The following is a 14,685-nucleotide window of genomic DNA, read 5'->3' on the forward strand; positions in this document are numbered from 1 at the left end:
GGATTTCCGCCCTGATGTCCTTGATAGTTTGGTCTATTGAATTGGTACTGCCGCTGGACGTAATTAGCATCTTCCAACTGCGACACATCAGGTAAACTCGGCTGCTGAGGAATTTTAGCTAGCAGTGTCTTTCTCTCCAACTCATACTGCTTTTGAAGAGCTTCATATTTCTCCTTAAAATCATCTCTCTCCTCATTCACAGCTGCAATTCTTCTCGTGGAATTTCTGTCATTCGGCCATTGGTAACTGTTGGAGGCCATCTCTTCTATCACACGATACGCCTCCTTTGTATTTCTATGGAGAAGACATCCACCTGCAGTAGCATCCACCATACTCTTTGTTAGACCAGTCAAACCATTATAAAAGTGAATGATTTGCTGATCCTCTGTGAAACCATGTTGTGGGCATTTCCTGAGCAGCTCACGAAATCTTTCCCAGGCATCATGAATGGTCTCATCTCCTAGCTGGGAAAAATGAGAAATCTCTGCAATGATTTTCTGAGCTTTAGAGGCAGGAAAGTATTTTGCCAAGAAAGCTCTACACAAATCCTCCCATCCAGTAATAGCACCTCTGTCCAAACACTTGAACCATTCCTTTGCTCTATCTCTGAGAGAGAATCCAAACATCTTCATTCTGATGGCATCTGGTGGCACTCCATTCTGCTTAATAGTGTCGCAGATATCTAGAAACTGAGTGATGTGGACATGCGGATTTTCATCAGCCATTCCACTAAACTGTTCAGCTTGCACCATGTTTATCAATCCCGGCTTCAGTTCGAACGTGGTAGCCTGCACAGTTGGTCCCCATCTGCCTCCTTGAAATTGATCAACCCTAGGCTGATACATGTGATTCAGTGGTGGCTCTGTTGGAGGAGCCCGGTTGCGCTCTCTTTCTTCATCTAGTTGCATCTGAAGGTTTGTCACGACTTGCACAAGAGTTTGAAGGTCCATGTTATTCTCTGCCATTGCTTGCTTTTTCTTTTCGCAGTTGTCTCTTTTGTACTGTTTTTCGATTTCCAAGTTCAAAGGTACTAGATGTTCCTTTCCTTTGGATCTCGTGATCATGCACGCCTGAGACAACAAACAAAAACAGAAATTTAAAAACTAAAAAAAAATACAATTAAAACTTATAACGCCTGAAATAATGCTTAAGTCTAATCAGAAATATTAAAGTTAATTCTAAATAGTCCCCGGCAACGGCGCCAAAAAGTTGATCACTAAATTATTAGCAACAAATTACCGCAACTAACACGGTGCAATTGCAGCACAAAATCAGTAACCGAGTATCGTATCCACAGGGACTATTATAACGAATTACTCTAAGTAATCCTAATTAAACTATAGTAATATTCAGGCAACGAAAGGTAGAGATTGGTTGACGTAAATTAAAACGCAAATAGAAACTAATAAAAATACGTAGATAAATTCAAATATGGAAAACTCTGACCCTAGGGATGTATTTTTACCAATCAACTACATGCATTCAACCTATTGATTCAATTACCAATTTTAATCCAACCCTGATGAAAGATCACTATATTATCCACAAGCGTCTCTAACGACCACCTATGAACGTAGATTAATTAATCCCTTTTCACATTCAAGACTCCAAGGAATAAATTAACTCCCAATAGCACATAAAGAATAGCTTCCTATAGCTTCACCTATCGCATTCAAGACTCAAGGCTAACACTATATCATGCATTCCTGAATCGGCTGAACAATTATCGCATTCAAGACTCAAACTGAACAGCTAGACATGTAAATCATTGATCAGATAATTCACAAGAGATTAAGCACCAGGAATCATGAATCATAAGTTGGAAGGCAAATTGATATCAATAAATCAAAAACACATAATTAATCAGCTATATACAAACCCTATGTTCAGATTAAAAGACTAGCCAGACATAATAAAATCAAACATAAACATAATTAAATTGAACGCAATTGTAAAACCAAATTGTATAAAAACCGAATTGAAACGATTGTAGCAGCTTGAATCTTCAATCTTGATCCAAGCCTTGAAAACTGGAAAGCTAAAACGTTCTAAAGCTATAAAACTGAAATATGAAAGTTGGGAACTGAAAAACTAAAGCTGGGAACCCTGAATAGGTACAAGGAAGACCTATATATAGTGTCAGGGTAAAACTACAGAGTTTGAGCTCGAAAAGGACTTTAAAAACGAAATAAAACGTAAAAAGGCGGGCTGACGGCGATCGCACGGCGGGCACCCGGCGGTCGCCGGATTCTTCACGTTTTTCCTTCATTACGCGGCGGGCGCCCGGCGGGCGCCGCCTGATCGCCAGCCACGCCGATTTCTCAGCGGGCTGCGCGGCGGTCGCCGGCTGGGTCGCCGGCTGCTGCACAATTTTCCTTCTTCAGGCGGCGGTCGCCGCCCGGTCGCCGCGGGGTCGCCGCCGTTTCGCTGCTGCGCGCGACTTTCATGTTTTGGTCATAACTTTCTCGTCCGAACTCCGATTTATGATCCGTTTACGCTCACGAACTCGTATCGAGACAATCTACAACTTCTATTTCAGATAAGTTTTCCAAATTCGAACTCAATAAACCTGAAATTTCCTTGAAAGTTCGAATAAGAATCATGTTTCAAAAGATAATTAAGCACAAAACAATCATTCAACACTCAATTTCCTATAAAATAACATTATATGAACACTAAAAACCATGGAAACATGAGTGTTATCAGGGGGTCTTGTGTCTGTATTTTGTCATGTTTGTTTTTTTTTTTTCTTCTATTTTGTATGTTGTCTTTTTTGGCCAAAGTCGAAGGAAGGGGTAACCCTTTGCCTAAAGCAAAACACATGGTGAGGGCACCCAAGACTTTGGCCGAGTCTGTCTGATTTTATTTTTATTTTCTTTGAGCCTGTTCTTTGACTCCCGCTACACACCCACTTTGCCTAAGGCAAAGTGTGTGTGTGTGGGAGGGGGGAAAGAGAGAGGGGGAGCGTTATTTGCCTGTTGTTTGGGGTAATCTCTTTTCTCACATCTTTTGCCTTAAGGAAATGTGTGTAAGTAGGGGGAAGACTCATGTTTTTATTTTTGTTTGAGTCGTGGTTATATAACACCCCGATTTTCATAAACTTTGCAATTTAAAATTTTAAGAATTAATAGATAAAATAAAATTTCTTGACTATCAAAGTTTAAACTAAGTTGAAATCAATTTGCCAAAACTAATGTAGTAGCATGAAATAAAAATGATAAACTAAAAAGTAATAAGTTCAACTTAAATTTCTATGTGACTACTAAATCCCTAGTCATTCTCGACTTCCATGGCCGCCTCGACTCCAAAAGTGCAAAACTGAGAGGAAGAAGGGGGTGAACACATTAAAAATATACTGAGTGGGGAACAAAACAACTATCGACATACGTCAAATATGTAAATAAAACACGTTATCATGACATGTAAAACTTGCAAAACATGAGCCAAGGGTGTAGAGACCTGAGCCCCCTTGACGAAACCTATTCATAGCTTGAGTCGATGGGGTAGACCTGAGCCCCATGATTAAATCTTAATCGTAGCTTAAGTCAATGAGGTAAAGACCTGAGCCTTATGACTTAATCATAATCTTAAAAAGAGATGCATGTAAACACGTAATCAAATATGAAAACAAAAACATACATAATCATATGAATTAGCGTAAAATCCCTCACCTTAATTATGCTTTGAAATATCTTGATGCAATCCTAGGTGTGTTTATCCTGAAACAAAAACTAATGAAGCTCAACAATGTGAAAAAAAAGAAAGAAAAAAAAAAGAAGAAGAAGGAAAACTAAGTAAAATTTAGTGCTTTTCTTTCAAAGTTTCGTCTCATAGGGTAGGAAAATGATCCCTAACTATTTATACTAAATTGAGAGGAATCCTTGATAAATATGAAATTTGTTTATGTAAATCTCTTCCGTTGTGGATGAGCGTAAATATTTATCCATGTAATATACGTATACAATGTATGCAATTAGGATTAAGAGTTTCATAAATAAATAAATAAATAATATTTAGAATACAAATCTATTTTTTTGAAAACAAATTCACGCTTTGAAGATATACTTCTTAACTAATTGGTATCTATTATATAATAGGATTAAGTCTTAACCTATGTGGCATATCTAAAATCTCACCATTAATCTTCATCATTTATTAATTAATTAACTATTACATTCTATATAAAGATTCATTAATCATAATAAATATAATTAATTAATAATAAATGTATATATATAATAATATTAACATTACATATGATCTAAATTAATAAATTTTATTATTTGTTTTTTCTAGATAAAAATTAGATTTACATGTCTGATAAGAAAAAAATTATAATCTATATACAATAAATTATTTTAATTGAATGTTAGTGATTAGATGTATATTTGTTATTAATTTTATATTTCTCAATAGCGTACATATTATATGTATATGTTGCAATATATTATATTGTATGAATATATATATATATATATATATATATAATATTTATATTCTTAATTTTCAATAAAATTAATTTTAAATTAAGTTTGAATTGAGACATGCACATATATGTAAATTATAAACGGGTCCGGTCATTGATTTACATGTTTGCATAATAAGGCACAAATTCTATAAACTGATTACTTTAAAACAAAATCTTATTTTATGTCTATCAAAATAATTAAAATTTTATTTTTATTTTTTATAAAATAAATCCATACATTTTATTTATATAGGGAAGAAAAATATATTTTTCATTTCTGCAAACTTTATTTGTTTCTGTTCGTCCATAATAATAATAATAATAATAATAATAATAATAATAATAATAATAGATAAATTATGAAATTAGTAATGCATAAATGAAGAATTTAGATAAAGAACAATAAAGGATATGATGTTAAAATATATTATAAATCTTTAATCATGTATCAAATTTATAATAATCTCAATCGAGTGAAGAATTCATATAAATCACCTCATTTCACATTGAGTATTTTTATAAGATTTCACCAAAATAAAACTTATACAAGAATAAGTTCTTGCTCTCCAAATTAAAAATGTACATTTAATTGGCGGAATGATTGAGAATAATACAATTTGAATTGTTTTGTCAATTTAATTTGACCAAATTTATTTAATTAAATACATGGTCTAATTAATTTAATTTGAAAATATAAATTGGTTTGATTAAGTAAATTATTTCTTCAATTTAATTTGATTATAAAATAATATATTTTGTATAAAATTTTAAAAATAAAATTTGGATTCAACATAGATTTTTTATGAAAATCTATCAATTAAATTACTAAATAAATTAATACAATTTGAATCTCGTGTCAACTTTCTTAAGCTACACACGAGATGATTTTCAAAACTTAGTTATGGTCTTTCAAACTTCAAACGAGATAATGTTCACGAGTCATTTTTATTCTTTCAATTTTCAGACGGAATGATGCTCGAAACTCAAGATTTGAAGATAATTAATGTTCACGAGTCCATTTTATTCTTTCAAATTTCAAACAAAATGATGCTCGAAACTCAATTATAATATTTCAAGCTCCCCATGAAATAATGCACAAAAAATTGTCAAGATTTTTCAAGCTGCATACAAGATGATGTTTAGAAGTTAGTTATGATCTTACAAGCTAAAGATGATAATGATCTTTAAAGCTACACACAAGATAATTCTTGTAACTTAATTGTGGTCATTCAAAGTTCAAATGAGATGATACTCACAAGTTAAATTTGTTTTTTTAAACTCCAAACGAGATGATTCTTGGAACTCAATTATAATATTTAGAACTAATAATGCATAAAAGTTTGTCAAGATTTTTTCAAGCTCCATACAAAATGATGTTACAAGTTAGTTATGATGTTAGAAGCTCCAAATCATACAATCTCACAAGTCAACTTTGATTTTTAAAGCTCCAGATAGTGATATTAAAAAAACTTGTCGCATAAAAGTTCATTTTTTGTATTTTAAGGTCTAGACGAGATGATACTCAAAAGTCTAATGTTCAAACGTTAGTTGTCGTCTTCCAAAATTTAGATTATGATATGATCCTACAAGGTTCAGACGAGATGATGCTCAGATAAAATAAAATTTTCAATATCGATATATTTTTCAAAATATTATTAAATAAAAATCTACATAAAAAGAATATTTATTATTCTAACAAAAGGTTAACATTTAATTGAAGAATATGATTCAAATTAATATAATTTCAACTATATTACCTTAAATTAAATAAATTTAAAAATAATTTATATAATAAATTAAAATAATTTCCCGTCGAAATTCGACGGGTTGCGCACTAGTACTAACTCTTAAAGATAATTAGTGCACCACAAAACAATTTCTTACGTAACACTATAAAACTATTATTATTATTATTATTATTATAAATAAAGAAATTAGACTTTATATATATATATATATATATAGGGGTGGGCTACCGTGAGAGCAATTTTTAATGTATGAATTTTATGTAGAACACGTATGAATTCGCTGTATAAAGATATGAATTGTAAAAAATAAATATTTGTTACCTTTGGGATTCGAACTCAGGACCATAAAGTCATCCAACAGGCGAATCAACCGTAGATCTTGATGATCTAAGGGCTGAAAATGATTCTTATTTTATATCTTAAGAAATACTCTTATTTTAGCCCTTCCCTATATATATATATATATATATATATATATATATATAATAAGAAAAATGTATGTAAAATACTAATAATTCGACTTCTATATACTCAAACGCAAATTCTCCTGTGCGGTCAACCATATACGATGCGGACGGTTTGAAAGTTTACATTTCTTCACAATAATGTTTACTTTTATTCATAAGAACTTTTACTTTTAGTTATTTTCACTCATTAATACTTTTACTCTTAACTATTTGGTCGAGTAATCATTGTCGTAATAAAAAGTAACTATTGTTACAATGAAATGTAATATTTCTAAATTATTAGATTTATTCACGATAATTGTTACTTTTATTCATGAGAACTTGTACTATTACATAAGTATAAATCTGTACGAACAAATGTATATCTCATGCTTATTAAAAGTAGCCCACCGCATGGGATGCGATCAACTACACAGGAGGCCAACCCATACTCAAAATATTGGGGTGTTACAACTACTTGTAACAGTCCGACTCCAGACTTGACGGCTATCCCCATAGACCAACACGAGTCTTTTCTAGCGTATTTTGTCCTCACTCGCACACACCCTGAGAAACTTCCCAGGAAGTCACCCATCCCAAAATTGCTCCAAGCCAAGCACGCTTAACCTTGGAGTTTCTTCCACATGGGCACTAGAAAAGAAGATGCATATGAGTAGCACATATCAAATCATTTAAGCTTTTCTCGAATATGCAGTCTCATACATGCATATTCTCACAATCCCTCTCGTTCGGGTGTGTTTCGGTTCATCCTTGTGCCCCTTCGATTGGAAGTCTTAATCGGAGACGCTCCTTGTCCGTGCCTTTTGCACCGCGATCACTCAGCACTTCATCCTCGAGCCCCACAATTAATGTAAGCGCGGGTTTGTTAACCACCGATACCATACGAATCGTCTCTTCACCCTCTTCATATTGCACCTTCATCCAACAAACCGGTTGATTTCAGAGGCGACGAACAAGAGGAAGACGAACCAGTTTATTTCATCGATCAAATCACGATCAAGGCAAGTAGAAAACATTCAGAGCATTCAAATTTTTTGGTGAAAAAAACTGATTTGTCGCAGAGCATGCAATTTTTTTTTCGACTGACTACAATGATCAATCGATCAGTAAGTATTTTTAAGCTTACTATTTAAAATCAGTTACTTCAGTTAAGAGCTTTGTGTTTTAAATTCAAAATCTTTCTCTAACTGATCAGTTTCTTTCAAAAACTTTAACTGATTGTTGGAAAATAGAATGTCCGAGAAGGACAAGTACTTTTTAAAAGGGAAAATTCGTATTTGATTGAACTTGTCCTGATCTTTTCTAAAAATCCTTCCAACCTTTTGCCTCTGTGATCAAATTTCTTGAGAATCTCATTGACATGACATAATGCAATGATATCTCTCACCTTTTTGAAGCTTCCGTCCCCTGCAGTGACGACAGACGTGAATTTTTACTTCAAATACATTTTAGGCACAAATTTCGAAAAACTTTTTCATCTTCTTACTTAGTAAAATTTGTGTATTTATACCATGACGTCTTCACATATTTTCTGCATCAACTAACAACTCTCCACAGCCTTCACTGTGAGAAAAATTTCCAATCTTTTCAAAGTTGCAGAAAAATTTGTTCCGACAATAGGAGAATTTAATGACTGCAAAGTCATGGAGTGGAAAAATGACGCTCACATACTTGGTCTTCACCGGACCCTTCCACTGGATCTCAACGTCTCTCCGACGTCAAAGCTTACCCTATTCTCACTTGTATCCAGCGAAGCGAGCGTCTTCCATCCTCATGTCCGGACCATACGGTTTGAAGTACATGTCTCAAGAAGACGGACTTCACCTGTTTCTCAGGCGAGCTTCTCATCTTTTGTGAAGCTTCCGTGTGGTGCAACAGCAATGAGCAGGAGCTCGTTGTCAACCGGCGCAACATCGACAGTGTCTATCCTCACGATAGTCACTGATTCGATTTTCCTTACCCACTGGCGTACTCTTCCTTCTGCATCTCGGGACCCTTCCTCTTCTCAAATCCTCCCATAAGTGCTTGAGAGTCGGAGTTGAAGTCTCTTTCGATCATAGCTTTCATCATCAACTCTCTTTTTGATGTTGCCAAAAAGGGGAAAAGTAGGAAGTCAGAGAAAAACCTTCTGAAAGGTTTTCCCTGCATTTTCTTTCTTGACTGAAGATGGTAAAGCAAAAGGATCACCAGAAGTTGTAAGGAGGACGTTCCCGTAAAGACCTCAAATCAACGAAAAACAAGTGAGAGTGGAACAAGCTTAGGAACACGAAGACAGAAGATGAAGATCAAGAAGTTCAAGGCACAACGATGCAGACTGTTGGAGTCCATGGGTTTCCCATGATGTTTTTTTTGTTTTTCTTTTTACTCCAATATAAGTCTTGCTCTGTACCTCGACTGATGACTTATCAATCTTACTTTTAATGAAATAAACTTCTTTTGATCTCAACCTGAAGACAATGACTCTTTGTCCAAGCTCTAATTAATGTTTTACTGTCTTCTCCTTATTCTGTGTTAGAACTGTTACGTTCTTGACTCTAAGTACAAGTTTTTAGGTTCTATTGTTAAGGGGGAATAGTATTCACCATGTTTTAGAACTTGTGCTCTGAGTTCAGTCTTTTTTGTTTGTCTAGAACTGCTGTGTGGTTTTGGCATCATCAAAAAGGGGAAAATTATTGGGAACTTTATGGAATATCCTAACCCTTGTTTTGATGATACCAAAATCCATAGGTCTTAATTGTAATAGACTAGAACTATTTGAACTCAAGTGTTAGAGTTCGTTTCTAGTATAGCTTGCGGTTTCGAAGATTGAAGACTGAAGACTGAAGGACGAAGGACTGAAGACTGAAAACTGAAGATACCAACTGAAGTATTAGTTGAAGAATCAGTTCGGAACTGATTACTTAATGCGTGCCGCGTGGACTCAGCGGACTGATACTAAAGTCAAGTATCAGTTAAACATTCTTCCTCGGACTGAACTCCCAACGTTCAAAGGAAGCCACGTACTCCAAAAGTACAGCCGCATTAAATGCAGAGATCTCAGGATCATCCCTCTCTGCAGAGGTCATTCCTATTTGGTGGCTACTTTATCAGATGCGTCACATCTCCTGCTCTTCAACATAGCCGTTCCCACCAAACAAGGAACCTCGAAGATTGAAGCCTCAGCCCAAATTCGAAAAGCTCTCCAATGGAAGAAATCTTGAAGACGTTCTCCGCCAACGGATCTATTCAAGACCTCTCCTATAAATAGCGCTCGAGGATCACGTCAATCTTCACCGATTCAACGACATAAGCTGAAACTCTGCCAAAATAGTTTCTCAGCCAAAAGCTTAACCTCCCCAAAGCTTGAATCGAAGAAGAGAATTCCAAAGCCAAAAATTAGTCACTGCTGATTACACACATTCTCTTAGACCTTAGGCAAACCTCTGTTTACCCAGAAGCCTAGGTCAAACTTGCTCCAAAGAACTTGTTCTTTGAAGTATAGTTGGCAAGTTTTCAAACCTCATTTCGAGAGATAGAATCGAGTGTTTGAGTGGTAAAGGAGTTCAGGAAGGTACTCTGACTCCGTGAGATCCTAGTGCAAGGTCGTGCTAGGAGTGAGAAATCCAACGCGAGTGAAGTGTTGGTACTGAAGAGTGGAATCTTTAGTGGTACGGTTGTGTGCACCCGGCAAGCACACGGTTTAGTTTGCAGTGCACCAGTTAAGCACTTGCAGAGTGGATTGTTGGTCTGATCAACCGACCGTGGATGTAGGAAATGTTTTCCGAACCACATAAAAGTCTCTGTGTTATTTACAGCTTTCAGTTTCACATTCTTACTTGTGTTCTTTCATTTGATAAACTGAATTCTGATTAACTGCAAAGAGAAACCTAAGACTAACAATGTGCTCAACCGAGGCTATTACGAAACAAAGTTATTTCCGCTGCGTATGATATTAGTCTGACTGATCTATCCTCTGATAGTCAGGAAGAGTGATATCAGCTCTGTTTTAGCAAACTCGACTGAAGCCTTTACGTGCATCAGTTAAGTTCCAGTAACTTAACTGATAACTCCTTACTGAAGAGTTTTTCAGTATCAGTCGTCAACCCTGTTCGGTCAAAACTCTTTTCTGTTAACAGGTGTCTTAGTTTGCGTGTAAAGTTTCGTTTTGATCTCTATCTTGAGATCCCTCTGTTTTAGAGGAGAAAAATAGCCCATAGGTGTATCCCCCCCATACACCTATTCGAGACCCTCCGGACCTAACACTAAGTTACTAGAGCAATTAATGCTCAACTTGGCCACTTGTTAATTCTAATCCCAACTTAGCTTCCTTGATAATACACCAAGCAAGTTGATCACTAGAAAATATCTAAAGCTAAATATTAAATAATCCATGTGAGTAGTAAAAATGTGTAGTGAAAATAGATTAAGGAAAAATGGTTCCTTAATAAACTCATTAATCAATCTCATATAATTGTGTGACCAAAATAATTATAATAATACTTAGTGCAAACATAAAGTCACTTCGCATCAATCTCATAAAAATAAACTCCGAGAAATTCCGTTAGGAAAAATTGTAACATCAATAGTAACATTACTATTCACCGATTAAAAATGATCTTGTTTGCTACTAACTCAAGAAAATATAAATCACTCCATCATAATCACAAATATATCAAATAGGTCACATAAAAGTTATTCAAATAATCTCACTCGAAACATCACATTTCAATTAGTCAAAATCTAACGTCAACTTAATCGTCTCTCAAATACGACTCTTCTCTCTATAGAAATTCTGATTCACTCATCTTAGCTCTATTTCTAGTAAGGTATCATCATAAACTATACACTCTAGACCATCTCAAAAAAATTATACTTCCTCACTTGGAAACAGAAACTATATCCTCATCTCAATTCAATCAGTATCTTCATCGAAACTCATTCTCTCAAAGTAATTCATTCACTAGTTCCATCATCAAAATTCTAGAATACTCACATCTCACTCTATTGAGAGACTTCATCTCGGTCTTAAGCTGCTGCTAATATCTCGGTGCTCATAATAGCGTCTCGATACTATCAAACACAGGGTAAAAATAAGGGGTGTTACATTTAGTCTAAATAGCTCTAGCATAATGAATTAAGATAGTCACTAGATCTAACTACTAATCCTTGTGGAATACGACCTTGCTTCCTGACACGCACCCATCGTGTGGTAGAATCAAAATACATGTGTTTGCCCTAGACAGATAAATCACTCTCCTATGCTCACAACCAAAGACCAGTCTTAGTAGCAAGTATAGGGTCGAATCCCACAGGGAGTGAGGAATCACTTTGTTCTCCAACGACAAACTGAGCTGTCACAAGTCTCAATTTGTATAATCTGCACAAGAAACTAAACGAAGATCAATAATAACAAGGGGATAAGGTTTTCGGTTAGGTCATAACTGTTGTCAATATTTATTTCGATTCATAGGCATACTAATGATCCAGCCATGATCCGTATAAACTGAAGGCGTGGCCCAAAGACATTGGGGCGTTTCAAGAGATTATACTTCACACTTAGGATGGTTGAGTCCATTGTAGCCACTTGGTCCGAAGGTCACACATTCCCCGGTCACAAGGTAGTGCTTCCCTTCTCCTTAGGTAGTAGTCATACCTGATACTCTCCAAGTATGACCCTCACCAACCTTCTCTCCTGAGGTCCCCAACTTCGTACTTTGAGTAACACATGCCTCCCGGACACAAATATTTTCGGTTGGTCAGCCGACCGATCATAGACATGCTACGGCGCAGTAGTTGCTTTTCTCGTTTGATAACCATAACTTTATGCCTCGTCACAGTTGATGGATAGTCGCTAGAGCCCAAGACTAAGGAAGGACAGTGTATCCCATCAATCATTTCCCCTCCTTCCGGATCTACAACGCCTTTTGTTGACACTGTTCAGCTACTCGGTTGTGGGTATACCGGTTGTCATGCCCTGGTATACCCTGGCCTTTGCTTGACACGGACAGTCCTTTACCGAACGGAGATCACCCGTTAGGCCCCTACTATCCATGATTTGGCACAGATCCGTCCGGAACCACGAGACTCAACCGAAAGCACAAATGCCACACGAATGTTTACATATTGACAACAATTACTTCCACCCCTTAAACCTTACCAAAAGAACTACTTACACATAACAGTAAACATAAATGCAATTTGAAATAAACACATCATATAGCAAAAGAGAAATACTTGAATTAATAAGATAGTACCTAAGGCCACGAGCCTTAATCTTGTTCCTTGCTACGAATTGAAATGAAAGCAAAATAAAATACTGAAAATGTAAATTGTTTTGATGCCACAAGTCGGCTGAAATCAAAAGTATAAAACTTCCTAAGAGTCAAAAGTTCTTTTCCCGCTGCACATCTTCTTCCTTTTATACTGCAGAATGGTAGAGAGCTAACCCTAGCTACGCCAGCTCCATATGAAGTTCTTTCATTCTTTAGCACAATCTTTAATTGATTCAATTAAAGATATTCTCCAGCTGCAATCTTGAGTCAACCTTCCCCTTTTCTAGATTCTTCCGGCTCCTTCTCCATCCACCTACATTCTTCCATCAAATCTTCGTGATTTACTTTCCTTTCTTGGCTCCGGCTGCCTACTTTATCTGGTAGTGGTCGAACGGATTGCTTTCTCGGGTTTGACTCATACCAAGTGGGTTGCTTCGGGTTCCCATGCCCCAAGTAATACTTGAGAGGTACTGCACCTAAGCTCCATGCTGGCAAACATGACGTTGCAATCTGGGCTGGTAATGGCAATTCCGACCATATTTATTCTCTTTACCTCTCACTGGACCTTCTTTCCTCCACAATAGTGTTTTCCCCCGAACAGACCTAAACAGACACAAATAAATGGAAAAAGTAGGGCCAAATGGCCCAAAATTCGAAGACGCATCACTTCCCTCATATTGCAACTACACCGTATACTTGCGGCGTAGTGAAAATAAATAGCGAACACATTTTTGGCGCCTTTGCCGGAGATTAGTTTAGTTTTATTGCTTGTGATATTTTGAATCATTGTGCTTAACTAGTTTAGACATTTTACTCGATTATTTTTATTATTAATTTTAAGATTGTGTCTTGACTCATTGTTTCTTGTTAGTTGGTAGGTAGTGCATGAGTGCTCCTCTTATACCCATTGACCTTGAAGTTGAAGCTTTTTGCCGACACAACAAAGCAAGAGCGAGAAGAGAGAAAGAATTGGAGGGAAACATGGCGGAAAATCAAGAATTGATCCTCCAACTCCAAAGACAATTGGAGGCCATGCAAGGGCGAATCAATGAGCAAGAGGCTCAAAGGAATGCACCACCACCACCACCCATTAGCGAGATGTTCTAACCCGTGGCCCAACGAGAAGGAGTGCATGCTCCAAGGATCAATGCCAGTAATTTTGAGCTCAAGCCGGCCCTCATAAATATGGTGCAACAAAACGAATTCGCCGGTCTTTCTCAAGATGACCCGAATGGACATCTTGGAAACTTCTAGGAGATATGCGGCACCATCAAGATAAATGGAGTCCCAGAGGATGCCATTCGACTTCGACTCTTTCCCTTCTCACTAAGGGGCATGGCCAAGATATGGTATCAATCTTTAGAGGGTGGTTCTATCACCACATGGGAGAAGGTGGCTCAAAAGTTCCTCAACAAGTTCTACCCTCCGAGTAAAATCATGAAGATGAAGAAGGACATAGTCCAATTTCACCAATTTGATGGAGAATCCTTCTATGAAGCTTGGGAAAGATTCAAAGAGACGTTTAGGAAGTGCTCTAACCATGGCTTAGATCAAAACACAATCATTTGTGTATTCTACACCGAGTGTAGTGGTGAGATACAAAGAGACATGAATGCATCGGCCAATGGAGCATTGTTGGAGAAAAGCCACGAGGAGGCCGCCCTCATCATTGAGAATTTAGCTACAAATAGCTACCAATTTTCGGTGAAGAGGACTATTTTGAAGAAAGTGACGGCTACAACATTGACGAT

The 14,685-nt window shown here is 36.4% G+C and overlaps 2 non-coding genes across 2 annotated transcripts; one reads left to right on the top strand and one right to left on the bottom strand.

Annotated features, from left to right (window-relative positions):
• Positions 1-390: 390 nt before the first annotated feature.
• LOC130996472 (small nucleolar RNA R71) lies at positions 391-497 on the top strand. Its single transcript, XR_009092642.1, has one exon. It is a non-coding gene; the product is annotated as a small nucleolar RNA R71 (small nucleolar RNA).
• A 13,877-nt stretch (positions 498-14,374) lies between these two features.
• LOC130996335 (small nucleolar RNA R71) lies at positions 14,375-14,481 on the bottom strand. The gene has a single exon (XR_009092518.1). It is a non-coding gene; the product is annotated as a small nucleolar RNA R71 (small nucleolar RNA).
• Positions 14,482-14,685: the final 204 nt, after the last annotated feature.

This window comes from Salvia miltiorrhiza, chromosome 7 (assembly GCF_028751815.1).
Source record: "Salvia miltiorrhiza cultivar Shanhuang (shh) chromosome 7, IMPLAD_Smil_shh, whole genome shotgun sequence".
NCBI classification, from domain to species: Eukaryota; Viridiplantae; Streptophyta; class Magnoliopsida; order Lamiales; family Lamiaceae; genus Salvia; species Salvia miltiorrhiza.